Source organism: Pinus tabuliformis, chromosome 1_2, assembly GCF_031772625.1.
Source record: "Pinus tabuliformis cultivar Carrire ecotype Pingquan chromosome 1_2, CPIR1, whole genome shotgun sequence".
Classification (NCBI taxonomy): domain Eukaryota; kingdom Viridiplantae; phylum Streptophyta; class Pinopsida; order Pinales; family Pinaceae; genus Pinus; species Pinus tabuliformis.
This window is the reverse complement of record NC_142298.1, coordinates 1139808853-1139822323: the sequence shown is the minus strand read 5'-3', so window position 1 is coordinate 1139822323 and position 13471 is coordinate 1139808853. Positions and strand designations below refer to the sequence as shown.

Below are 13471 nucleotides of genomic sequence, written 5' to 3'. Positions count from 1 at the left end.
ACACTATTTCTTCTAAGTCTACTTTGTGCATAAAATAAATAATTCATTTCTGATGGTTTCAGATCACTAGGCATATGCTTAATACAAGGGTAGATTCACATCCTATCTTCAAAATATCCTTCAAGTAAGATTATAGTGTTTCGTGATCGCGGCTTTAGGAGATCTCAACTGTAAGTCATTTAACTATTGAAGAGCTTCATCATTGGTTAACTATATGGACCTTAATACACCTCCAAGCTTATTTAAATCAACTCTTCTCATAATTCCTTACATATTTTGATTATGGTTTACTTAATGAGATGAATAAAAATGAGGTGTTATGCCTAGTGGAATAATGTGCATTGATTGTAGGATTTTGTTAAGAAATTTACCCAAGAACACAAATTCATTACGGAGAATTACTGAGAGAAACAAATATAAAAATAACCAGAAGCAACCATAAACACATAAACGCACAGGTTTATCTTGGAAAACCCAAAATCTGGGGAAAAACCCAATCATAATGAAATTTCGTTATCCTTGGCCAAAAACCTAGCCAATCCAACCAAGTGAGCCTTCACCGCTCACCTCCAGGCCCTTGCATTAGAATGAAGTCCTTTCAGCCATTTATAGGCTCCATTACATATAATACCATGGGCAAAATACCATGGGTGCATAATACCATGTGCCCCAAAACCATCACTGTTTAACCTGGTCAACTTTTGACTCTATCTCGAGTCAAGTTTACCTAACAATTCCCCCCTTAAACTTGACTTGGGGTTCCTTGACTAACTCCAACCAAACCTGCTAAGTGAGCCAATCCCACTCACTCTAGCTCCTACCCCCCTCAGAGCTTTTACCGGGGTATTGTTAACCCGACATCCCCCTATCACCTAGGTCTAGCCCAGACTTTACCGGGGATCACCGAGGGGTACACATGCCTTACCAGGTCTTACAGTACTATGCCCATTTACATGCAATAATTTTGACTTCATTATTTTTTTTTGTTTATTGCTACTGTGATTTTGATCCATCCTCTGTCAACAGGTGATGGGTTCGATTCCCGATCCCATCGGATTTCTCATTTTCATGCTCACTGAATTCATTTTTCATGATTTCTTCCTTGATCCGGCATTTCAACTCCTGCAATGCTTTCCTCTCTGATTCCTTCAAATCGGAAATGAAGTTTCTCTCCTCCTTGAATGAAGTTAGTCGTGGCTCTGTTATAGGACTGCTCTCTACAGCACCATTTTCGTTAGCCTCTGCCACCTCGACTACTTCGGCTTTGACAGTCTCATCAGTTCCATTGGCCTCTACTGTTTTCATCGCTCCTACCTCAGCTTTGACGGTTTCGACCTCACCAGCTGAGGTGGAAGTCTCGTCTTTGCCGGTGGCCATTAATGAAAACAATGCGAGAAAATTCATTAGAACTCCAATATTTTAAAGATCTTACCCCTCTAGGCTTCAAAATTCAACAAATTGAAATTTAGGATAAAGGTCTCTACCGACACAACAACGGATGGAACCTGGAGAAGCTAAATGTTAAGGAGTCCAATGGCACTCACTCTCAGTATCACCTGAGACGATCAGTACACTGCTTCCAAGCTCCAAATCTTGACAACATTCACATTCAACCAGTAACCTGACCCCTGGTAAACCACCATCCTGGTGGTTTACGAGCTATCATGACACTACGTAGAACACTAGAATATAAAATCATTCTCTGGTTCTCACGTTCATATGAGTTTCCACCAGATCTGGTCACAATGATCACATTTTTGAATCCTTTCATGACATTGACATGATCGCCAATCCTACCATAATTCTGCCTTCGGGTTAACGAGTGCTACTCTTGAATCTGTGCCTCTATAGTAGATACCCATGACATTGACACTGGAATACTTCCATTCACCGATTGGCATGTTGATCTACTGCTGACATGGGAGGCCAAGTGTTGTTCTCATGTAGATGACTTTCCCAAACAAATCATGGTGCAGCCTCGTACATCCTTTTCAGACTTCACTCTCAGCTATCACAGGTAAAGTCTGGGTTTGACCTAGGTGATAGGGGGGATGTCGGGTTAACAATACCCCGGTAAAAACTTTAAGGGGGGTAGGAGCTAGAGTGAGCGGGATTGGCTCACTTAGCAGGTTTGGCTGGATATAGTCAAGGAACACCATGTCAAGTTCAAGGGGGGGATTATTAGGTAAACTTGACTCAGGATAGAGTCAAAAGTTGACCAGGTTAAACAGTGATGGTTTTGGGGCACATGGTATTGTGCACCCATGGTATTCTGCCATTGGTATTAGTTTGCTTCCATTTGTGCATTTCTTTAGCAATAGATTAGGAAGATAAAGGAATATGAAAAATCTATTAGTAGGTGGATTTGGCCTCACTCCTCCCTTCAACGACCATGGTTTGAGGAAAGAACTCCTATGTAGCCCCAAAAAGATATAATTCTGATTTCTCATGGAATTTAGAGTTTTCTTTTACCTGGGCCATAATTTTACTAGTTTTCAAGAATAGGATTTAATTTGCATTTCTGGTTCCTTCAGCCTTGTGTTAGATGTCATAAAAGTTTCACATTATTCTGAAATTTTTCCCATGCATGAAATAGGAAACTAGCTGATGAAATTATGTTTTCTTTAGTTAATTGAAGATCTTTCTTGTTTAACGTGATTCATGGATAAATTTTAGTGATTGATGAAGTGTAGGAGTTTCAGTCATGTAGATGGATTTCATGACCAACAACCCCATCCAACCAAACCTCCTTCATCCATGATTATCACTTTCTGCACTAAGTCCCTCACCAAATTAATCATTCCATATGAATACTTTTCCAAGCTTGTTGAGCAAATCCAACCATCTTACAAACTCTGTTTTGAGCTCTGAAGGAGTCCTAGCTACTCCCTTGCCTCATTTATCCCACCATGCACCTTCCCTAAGCCTTACATCACCTTCCAAATCCATTGTTTTTCTCTCGGTCGGATCCTATAGGAGCATTAGGACATCCTATGTAGGAGGCAAGAGGACATCCTGTAGGTCAACCTGTAGTGGCCTATGTTGAGGCTGAATGGTGGAAAAAACACCTAGGAAGATAGGAGAAGGCTCCTACTCACCTCCAAAACCATCTTACCATTCACCATCATCCTTGATCCACCTGACACCTGACCAAGAGAATTTAGCATTCACATTGTCACACAAAAAGGACAAAAAGGAAAAAAGAATTATTTTGTTCATTTACATGTTATTTTGTTCATTTATTTTCCTCCCAAACCATTTAACCATTCACCATCATCCCTTATCCACCTTCCACCTCACCAAGAGAAGTGAGCATTCACATTCTCACACAAAAAGGACGAAAAGGAAAAAAGAGTTATTTTGTTCATTTACATGCATAACAGTAGCATTAGCCCTGTTCTACCCTATATGCACAAGCAGGAACCCTAGGAATGAATGCTCATTGAATATGATTGAAATCTGCTCGGTCTGTGAGGAAAGCCACTCCACAAACAAGTGTTTGGGAACTGAAGGGGTGACTAAATAGCTCTGCTATATAAATCAAAGGACACCTCATGGTCCTCAACCATACCAACAGGGCATGTAAGGATCATCCCATGCATATTACAACCCTAGCTAGAACACATTCATTCCCTCTTGGGTGCCCCTACTCATCCCTCTTGGTCTACACCCCCTCCTTGGTCTTTTTCACCTTAGTAACATTCCCAGCCAACCAGCCAGTCATTTTAGCCATATACTCCACCATAGCCTCAGTGGAATGCACCACCTCAGGGGTGGAGGCTGCCATACAATAAAGCTCCAACTTTATTGCCTTCACCTCCTAGTCAACCACATCTTTTACACCCTGCTCCACCTAGACAACACCACATGCCTGCCCAGCCAAATCTGAACCCAAACAATAGATAGGCACGTCAGGTGTACAATGGAGATACATCCTACCCTACTTATGTTGTGGAGATTCAAGAAATCAACTGAGATCTGGGAGAGTACAACCAAACAACCAACCTCAACCTCCACCTAGGGAGAGTGAGGAGGAAAGAGAGGAAAGCATGCCTAGAGTGAATCCACCACCCTTTCCTAAGAGATTAACTCATCAAGTCTAGCCTACCCCAAAAGATAATGAACTTTTGGGTGAATTAAAAAATCTATGCGTCAAAATTCTACTTATCCAAGCCATCAAGGATGTACCTATTTACAACAAGTTGATTAAAGGGAAGTGTTTCCAACATTGAGGGAGAAGGATCATCAGGCCAAGCCTCTACTAAATATCCCATGACTTATGTTAGGAAACTTGTCAGCAGGTTTGCCTCATCCAAAGGAAAAGGTCCCCTATAGGATATGCAGGAGGACCTACAAGAAGCAGAGGCCATCCTACAGGAAAATCTGCTAAACCTATAGGAAACTCAGAAAATGGACCAAGAAGGGATCATTCAGCAAGAAACAAATAAGGAAGACACAAAACTAGGGGAAACTAGTGCTCAACCCAACCTTGACTCCTACTATAGGTTCATTGAAGGGGGTAGGGTCATTCCACATAAATTTTCGATCCCCTTATTATTTGAGCTTCAAAAGGAAAAGTCAAGAACACATAGGTGGGTGCAAATAGCCAACTCTAAAGGAGTGGAGGATATAGACCACATGGAGGATAAAGTAAAGGAGATGGGCAAAGAATTGAGCACCATAACGGATAGAGAGGCAATGATGAAAGCACAGTTGGAAGTAGAGAATTCATGGCTAAGGGGATAGTTACAAGAGAGAGAAAGTCAATTGGAATCCATGGCCAGATTATCCTTAGAGGCAAGTGAGTGCAAGATTCCAACAAAGTCCTATGCATTGTATCTTAAGGAACATCAACTACAGTTCAAAATTAAGACTTTAGCACAGAGAGGCACTATTCCCTTCCAAGACTACAGACAATTCATTGATCTCTGTGGTCAAAGAACCTTGGAGGATAGAGCTAAAATGTCTGAGTTTTACCTACACAACTTGGCCTTGACATATCTGAATGTTTGGGATCCAAATTCACAATTAGGAGACTTGCAGTTGATGGCATTGGCATCATGGATGAATCACGAGGAGGCAAGAGCTTCAGAGATGAAGAAAGTAATGGAAAGAGAAGAGATAGAACCCCTCATGATACGAGTTGAGAAATCAAATCCAATGGTTGTCATCAGCACCCACAACCTAATTGCAAATGGCCCTAAGCTTACACCTAGGTACCTTGCTACCCAAGAGTAATCAATCACACACATTGAGGACATGTTCAAGTTGTTAGGGGATGATAACATGAAAGCTTGCTACAGGAGATGGAAAACTTTGCCCTATAGCCTAAAAAGCAGAGAGTACCATTCTCCTTAGAGAATGAGAGAGGCACTAAACCAAACACCCATGTGCAAGCAATCTCTCCAAAGACTCAAAGTCAATTGGATTGGCTTGAGACTTAGTCCACCACTAATCTTAGGAATGTTGGAAGGAGGAAGGAAGAGGAAGAAACAAAGTAGTGGGAGGAGATAGAGAGGAAGAAATGATTCTATTCACAGGAAGAGGAAACTATAGCATAAGCATGGGATGTCAGGGAGGCCACTAGAGCAATGAAAGACATGGATATAAATTTTCTCAGACAAAGAGAAACACTTTCAGTAGGGGGTTGATGATGAGCCTCATCATTGGGTGACTATATGGACCTTAATACTCCTCCAAACTTGTTTAAATCAACTCTTCTCATAATTCCTTACATATTTTAATTATATTTTTCTTAATGAGATGAGTAAAAGTGAGATGTTATGCCTAGTGGACTAATGTGCATTGGTTGCATGTTTTTGAGAGAAAATCATGGCAATTTTGTCTAATTAATGGCAGAAACTCGAATGAGACAAGAAGGAGAAATTGTAGGAGATAGATAATGCTCATTTACTCCTCACTCATTTGAATATTCATCCATCAAATCACACTAGCTTGGAGTTGCAAGAAGCCGAGTCATGAAGATCAAAAGGTGGCCGAGCTAGTGACAATTAAAGAGCCAGTTCATCTTGAGTGTGGGCGTTGATCGTCCCTAGATTTAAGGAAGTCATTGGAGACTTCAGTTGTATAAATAAGGAGGCCTAGAGCCTCATTAGGATTCGAATTTTTCATGTAAAAACACTAAGCATTTTTCGATTTCACGACTTGTGGAAGACATTGTTATGTAATTTTCTGATATGATAATGAGAATAAGCATTTCCTTGATATGACACTGAGTCGACTCATAGGGTTGAAGCTTTTGGGTTAGGGCCCAACCCTAGCAGCAAAGGCTCCCCTTCTTGTATTTGTATGCTTAGTTGATTTAAGAGATTAATGGTTGAATTGTCTTTAGCATTATTCCATTGCAAGTAGTTGTGGAATTGATTAGTTTGCTTCCATCTGTGCATTTCTTTAGCTATAGATTAGGAATATAAAGGAAGTTTTTAGTAGGTGGATTTTGCCTCACTCCCGTTAGGGACCATGGTTTGAGGAAAGAACTCCTATGCAGCCCCAAAAAGACAAAATTCTGATTTCTCATGGAATTTAGGGTTTTTTGTTACTTAGGCCATTATTTTACTAGTTTCCAAGAATAGGATTTAATCCACATTTTTTATGTCTTCAGCCTTGCATTAGATCTCATAAAGGTTTCACATTATTCTACAAGTTTTTCCATGCATGAAATAGGCAACTAGATCATGAAATTTTGTTTTCTTTAGGTAATTGAAAATCTTTCTTGTTTAACATGATTCATGGATAAATGCCAGTGATTAATGAAATGTAGGAGTTTCAGCAATGCAGTGGGATTTCATGACTAGAAACTGCATCCAAACCTCTTCCATCCATGATTATCACTTTTTCCACTAAGTCCCTCACCAAATTCATCATTCCATAAGAATACTTCTCCAAGCTTGTTAAGAAAATCCAACCATCTCACAAACTCTGCTTTGAGCTCTAAAGGAGTCCTAGCTACTTCCTTGCCTCATTTCTCCCACCATTCACCTTTCCTAAGCATTACACCACCTTCCAAACCCCTCCACTTTCTCTCAGCTGGATCCTGTAGGAATACAGGGGATCTTGTAGGACAATTAGGACATCCTATAGGAGGCATTAGGACATCTTGTAGGTCAACTTGTAGTGGCATGTTTTGAGGATGAATGGTTGAAAAAGAACCTAGGAAGATAAGAGAAGACCCCTTCTTGTGTCCCAAGGCATATGACCCTTCACCATCATCCCTAATCCACCTACCACATCACCAAGGGAAGATAGCATTCACATTGTCACACAAAAAATACAAAAAGAAAAAAAGAGTTATTTTGTTCATTTGCATGCACAATAGTAGAATGTTTGGATATTTCAATTTGCATGCCTAGGACAGTAGGAGTACACACATGTTAACTTATCATTCTTGTGAAGTAAGGCCTCTTAGCAGTTAGTTAGATGAATGGTGTGTTTAAGTATTTAATTTCAGTCTTTTCCTTACTAGAGTAGACAAGATTTCTTTTAGTGCAAATTTTCCTTTTCCTTGTTGGTAATCAAGCTTCTTTTGAATCAATATAAGGCTGGTTTGAAAAACCATAGTGGTCTATTTCTAGCTTAGCAGTGACAAAGATCAGACCCATCACATCTTCTTGTGTATATAGCACTGTCACCTCTATGTTTGTACGAACCCCGAGTTGATAAAGTAAAGTTGGCAGCCCCAAGAGTTGCAGCATTATTGTTGCAGTACTGGTGCTCATCAACTATTTATCTAAGAGTGGATAATAACCATACCTGCATTATGATTTAAAGAGGTACCTTTGGCCTATAAGCTAATAAAAATACGTAAGGTATTGGGCCCCTCCTACTACAATTCATAGCCTTGATATATGGACTGTTCAGACATTTCAATAAGATTCTAATATATTGACTGTTATGATTCAAGGTCTTGCATAAATAAATTCACTAAAGATCTTTTGTTATGCTCACTCTAAAAAAGACTCCATGAACAAAAGCTAAATCCTCAAAATTAGCAGACACTATTTTTTAATATAAAATATAGAAAATCAGAAAATTGTATTACATCATCTTACTGCCAAACTGTAAAATTCCTTTTAAATGGTTAATCTTCAACCATACAAAATTGTACTCTATATCATCTGCACTAAGCCTCTTTATAACAAAACAAATTAGAAAATGGTATCATCCTTGACATAACCGTGATTTTAATTGTTTGATACACTTGTGATACCTGGAAACATGCAAGGGTTAACTTTAGAAAACCTCAAGAACTCTACTTTTAGAAGACACAAGAGAACGTGTACACTTTAAAACCAAAGTGTAAGAACTATACCAAATCCAAGATTGTCACACCATATGGCATAAAATAGTCGAGACAAATGAACTGAATGAAGTAATAATTAAATTCCCCATCATATTTTGTAAGTTGTGTAACTCTAAAAGTAGGTCACAATTACAAATCACAAGTAGTCACACCACAAAATAATAGAAAGCATGAAACAAAAGTAGGAATTAAAGACCATCACCTATTGTAACACTCTCAAAGTAGTTAGTCTTTCTAAATAAGGAATGTGTTGTTCCAATTGCACTTATGGGACAAAAGAAGATGAAGAAAAATTGTCACTAAACTTAGAGAGCCTACCTAGTAGTAATTGAACTCTATCGGCAATACCTAAAGGGTGGAAATCATTTTCAATAGATGATACAAATTTTTCACTTCTTGCAAAACACATGTCATGACAACTTTTGAAACCTAAAACATAACAAAGACACAAGTTACCCACATAAGTATATGTTGCCAGTTTCTTTTGATGAAGCCAAAGAGCCTAAAAAGTCAGTACAATTAACTTATATTCACATATCCTCAAATATTAACTAATATTTGAAGGTAGAAGTTAACATAAACCATATTTTTATAAATAATAATGGAGATACATAGAACCAAATAGTTTGAAGTGAAGACACTTTTGAATTATTAAAAATTGAAACACCTTATGATTATATGGTACAAAACTTTAGTAAAATTTGTCCTAATATTGCACCACATCCTATCGAGTTATAATTGAACCATGTAGCTTGCTAAAACAAAAACCTAAACATGCATAAAAAGTGCTTAGAAGAATATATGTGTGCTTTGAATTCTCAACAAAATCAATGAAAGACTTAATGTAAAAAATAAATGCTTTGATGAGCTCTATATCTATTACTTACGACTTCAAATAGAAGTGTTGACCATGAAAACCGTAAAAAAAACATATTATTATTAGACATATTGGAAGAAAACACCTTTGAACTAAGCATAAAATATAATACTTATACTGGAAAAACCTATACAAATGCAAACATCTCACACAGTGACAGATGAAATTAAGCCTTTTCATTGAAATAACTTAGCACTTCTCTAGTATCCATTTTAGAATCTAAAATAAATCCCAAAACTTAAAAGACTGGCCATTCTTGAACTCTATTCCTCATTCTCCAGCTCAAAATGGTGAGCCCCATGCTTGTGATCATAGGGAATAATATAAATGGAAGCCAACAATCTACATGATGCCATCAACTGTAAGTCCTCCTATGCTATGTATTTATTGTATATTTTCTGGAGGATATAGGGCTTTAACCATGCATAAGCATGAACCAAATGACTTTCTAATATCTAAAATATCTTTGTTAGCTTTGAATAGCACATTGTCATCATTTGAGGTTTAGCAATCTTCTTCACCATACACAAGGCCATGAATATCTTCTATAGAGTGAAAAGCTTCCTACATATCAATGTATCATATGCCATCCATCATAAGAAATAGTATAAGGTAAAAATATATTAAAAATAAAAAATTTAGCTTGCTAACTTGCCAGAGCTCAAGCTTAGTTGAACCTTCAATTGCTCAAACCTTGTATCAAGGTAAAGCTACAAAATCGCATGGAGATTCAGGTCAGACCTGCCTCTTTGATCCCTATACTCATTGAAATTCACAAGATGTTTGTGTATTATTTAAATAAGTGAACGAAACTCTACTGTCCAGTTATATTACAAACATAATTGAAAGGCTCAACGTGCAGTCATCTGCCAATCCAATTAGGATTATAGCTATCCATACTAGAAAAAAGGCCTTATTCAAAACACTCTTTAACAGGAAACTAAAAAACAACATGATATTTTTCCTTTATGTAATCATTAGATGTTATATCTGCTGCACATGATGGAAGAAGTGTAGTATATGCCTCTGTCATTGAAATAGAATATATACTCTGTCATTGAAACAAAATATATAGAACAAACTCTCCCATACTTTCTGTAGACAAACATTTAAAGCTTCTAAACCAGGATATCTCAGGATCAATCAATGTCAGTGCATCCATTATTGGGATTGGGGTAGGCTGTTTGTAGTTGTTAGTGAAATAATTAAGTGGAATACATGTTAAGAACCATTATTATAAAATTATCCAAATTAAGTAATTGTTCCATCTATTCCAACACTAGTTAATATGCACTGACTACATATGATGCTTCCAGCTTTGAATTGCTACGATTCATGAAGTATTTATGTATGGTCTTATAGGTTTCCCAAAGAATCTTAAACTAAGTGGTAACCGGTTCCAAATCAGACTTGTCTTTCCTTTTCTCTCCACTGACATAATTGAGCATAAACTTCTTTGGTGTCTTCTCTACCTCTAAATCCTCAACATCAAGAGCAATATTAGATGACTGTGCTTGAGCTTGAGCCTGAGCCTATTTAGCCTTCTCATTAGAGAGATGGAGGAAATACTTGATAACCTCCTCCAAGGAACTGGCATTCATTTGCAGGCATACAATGTGATATTGAATAAGTCCATCCTTTGCAAACCTGCCACTCCTCATATCCACACAAAGTTCCACATATTTGAACATTATCTTTTCCAGTGTCTTTTTCCATGCTCTCTACCGTTTTGATGTTATCAAGTTGTGAAGTGCCTATAATGCTTCCTGATTTTGGCCAACATTCATCAACTTAGCATATAGTTTACAATAAAGCTAATTAATCTTATATATCATTACTGAAAGCGTTAGGCACATATTTCTACTTTTGAAAACAAATTACTGTGGTTTCATGTGTTCACATCTAGGCACTAAGCACATGCCATTTATTTTTTATAATTATTTCTCTAAAATATTTCAATTCATACTTAAGATAATGAGACAAGATCTTCTTATGTATTCTTCCTTATTTCAAAGCACAAAACTATCAACATTGATAATTTATTATTATTCTCCATAATTGCTGAAATAATACAAGATAAAAAATATTCAGACACTCTGAGGACATAAATAATCATGACAAATCGCCTAAGAATGGGAGAGATACTTTTGCATTGGATACTAGAATTGAAGAAGTACACTCATGAATATATTTGTCTATCTTTGGTAGCTTATTAGAAGGCAATCTACACTTTCATTTTTAATCAAATCTTTTATATATGCTTGTCATTTTTGCATTGATGAAGGGATAGAAAATGGAGAGTTCTAAAATTCATTGGAAACAAAATCTTAAATTGTGTTGTGCTATTATATTTTTTATTTTAATCTTTATTTTAAATACATAAATTTTATTTTTATTAATAAAAAAAATACATAGTCCAAATTTTCAAAATGAATATTTAATCTCAAATTATCTGTTGGGTTTTTTTATATTCTTTCCACGACTAAGATATGTACCTAACCAAGGGGTTAGAGGTGGTGGGGGGGGGGGGGGGGGGGGGGTTGTGTGGTGGTGGGGGGAGCTCCCCCTTCGTTGCATCAATTGCGTAGCGGGGGGGTCCCAAGGGGTTTGAGGGGCGCAGGTAACCCCACTCTATGGTGTCTGGGGTAGTGCCTCAGAAAATTTTGTTTTTTGGACCCTATATTAGGTTGGGCAGACCTACCTATGGTTTTGTGCATGATTTTCGCACATGGTTTTCGCGTGATGGTTTTCAGTCCATGGTTTGGGACGCAACAGTTTTTGATACATGGTATTGGATGCTTCACCATGTATAACTTTTTATTGTAACATTGAAAGAAATATAATGAAAAATCAAGCTGGTAGTCCTAGTTTTGGGATCTAGGGGAAAATCTCTATGTGTATGTGTTTTACGTGTTATGTTCTCACATTATTTGTTTTCTGTGTTTTTAGAATTTGTATGCAGGTAATTTCTGTATGGGGTTAAAACCTACATTATCAATTTGGCTATGAATTTTATTATACATTAATATTATTCATATAATTATATGAAAATATCAATGTTAAATTGAAGATCTTGTAGACTTAGGGTTTGGCTTAAGTTGAGATCTAGTGGAACTAGTTTTTTGAAAAAGTTTGGTGACATAAATTTATATGATATTGAACTCACTAATTAAAAGTTTATTTAGAAGAACAAGAGGGTGTATGAAGAGAAAATAGCAAAAGGATTGGATATATTTATAGTTTCAAATGCTTAGCTTGATGATCGTATCAAAATTAGACAATGGGTAAGCGGTTAAGGGGAATCCAAACACTTTTCAATTTTAATTGAAGTAGATTCTACTAGGACGAAAACTCCTAGTCCATATAAATTTAAATTCAGTGGATAGTAAAGGAGGACTGTGACATATTGATAAAAGATTTTAGGATTCCCTTGGATCCACTAGAGAACAAACTAGAAAAAGCAAAGCAATCTTCTATTTCTTTGGCACATGCTAAGAAGATTAAAAATGAGAAATTTATATATCACGTGGAAGTAAATTATGGGATTTGTATAATAAATAAGTGGTTTCTTACCTTTTTGAAGAACCATAATCTAAAGGCATCATTTCTAACGAGATTACAAGAAATTCGTTGCTGGAAAAGGAATAACCTCATAAACGTGAGAGTAGGGTTGTTTGGCTATTAAGTTGGGATGAAAATACTAAAATTTTCCATTGTTATGAAATCCAGAAGAGAAAAATAATTACTATTTGGAGGGTGGTGAGAAAATATGGGTCAGTGTCTTCTAATTTTTAGAATATTTCTTATAAATTGGGATATGCTATTTTACAAACATCTATAATGTTGAGAGAAAAACTATTATAGAAAAGGTAATCAAGAAAACTTCTTTTTCCCTAGCTTTGTAAGTGTTGTAAAAATGACTTATCTAATGGAAGAGGTGTCCAAGGAAAATTTGAATTTTGTGCTACAAAGTTCCCAAAAAAACATAGGTATAAATCTAGATGGGTAGACAATGGAGAATTACATTGGAGAATTACTGAATAGGTTTGGCATGGCTGAATGTAACCCTCATTCTACTCTAATGGAAATAATTTGAAGTTCACATCAAAAAAAGGAAATGAATTTAAGGATGCAACCAAGTACATACAACTTCTTAGAAGTCTTATCTCCCTTAGCACCACCAAATTATACATTTCATTTGTTGTTGGGATTATTTCTAGGTTTATGCAAAACCCTTGTGAATGACATTGGTTTGTTGCAAAAAAAGTTTTGAA

At 36.8% G+C, this 13471-nt stretch overlaps 1 pseudogene; it reads right to left on the bottom strand.

The window, feature by feature from the left end:
• Positions 1 to 9363: 9363 nt before the first annotated feature.
• On the bottom strand, positions 9364 to 10984 carry LOC149210202 (eukaryotic translation initiation factor 3 subunit A-like; annotated as a pseudogene).
• Positions 10985 to 13471: the final 2487 nt, after the last annotated feature.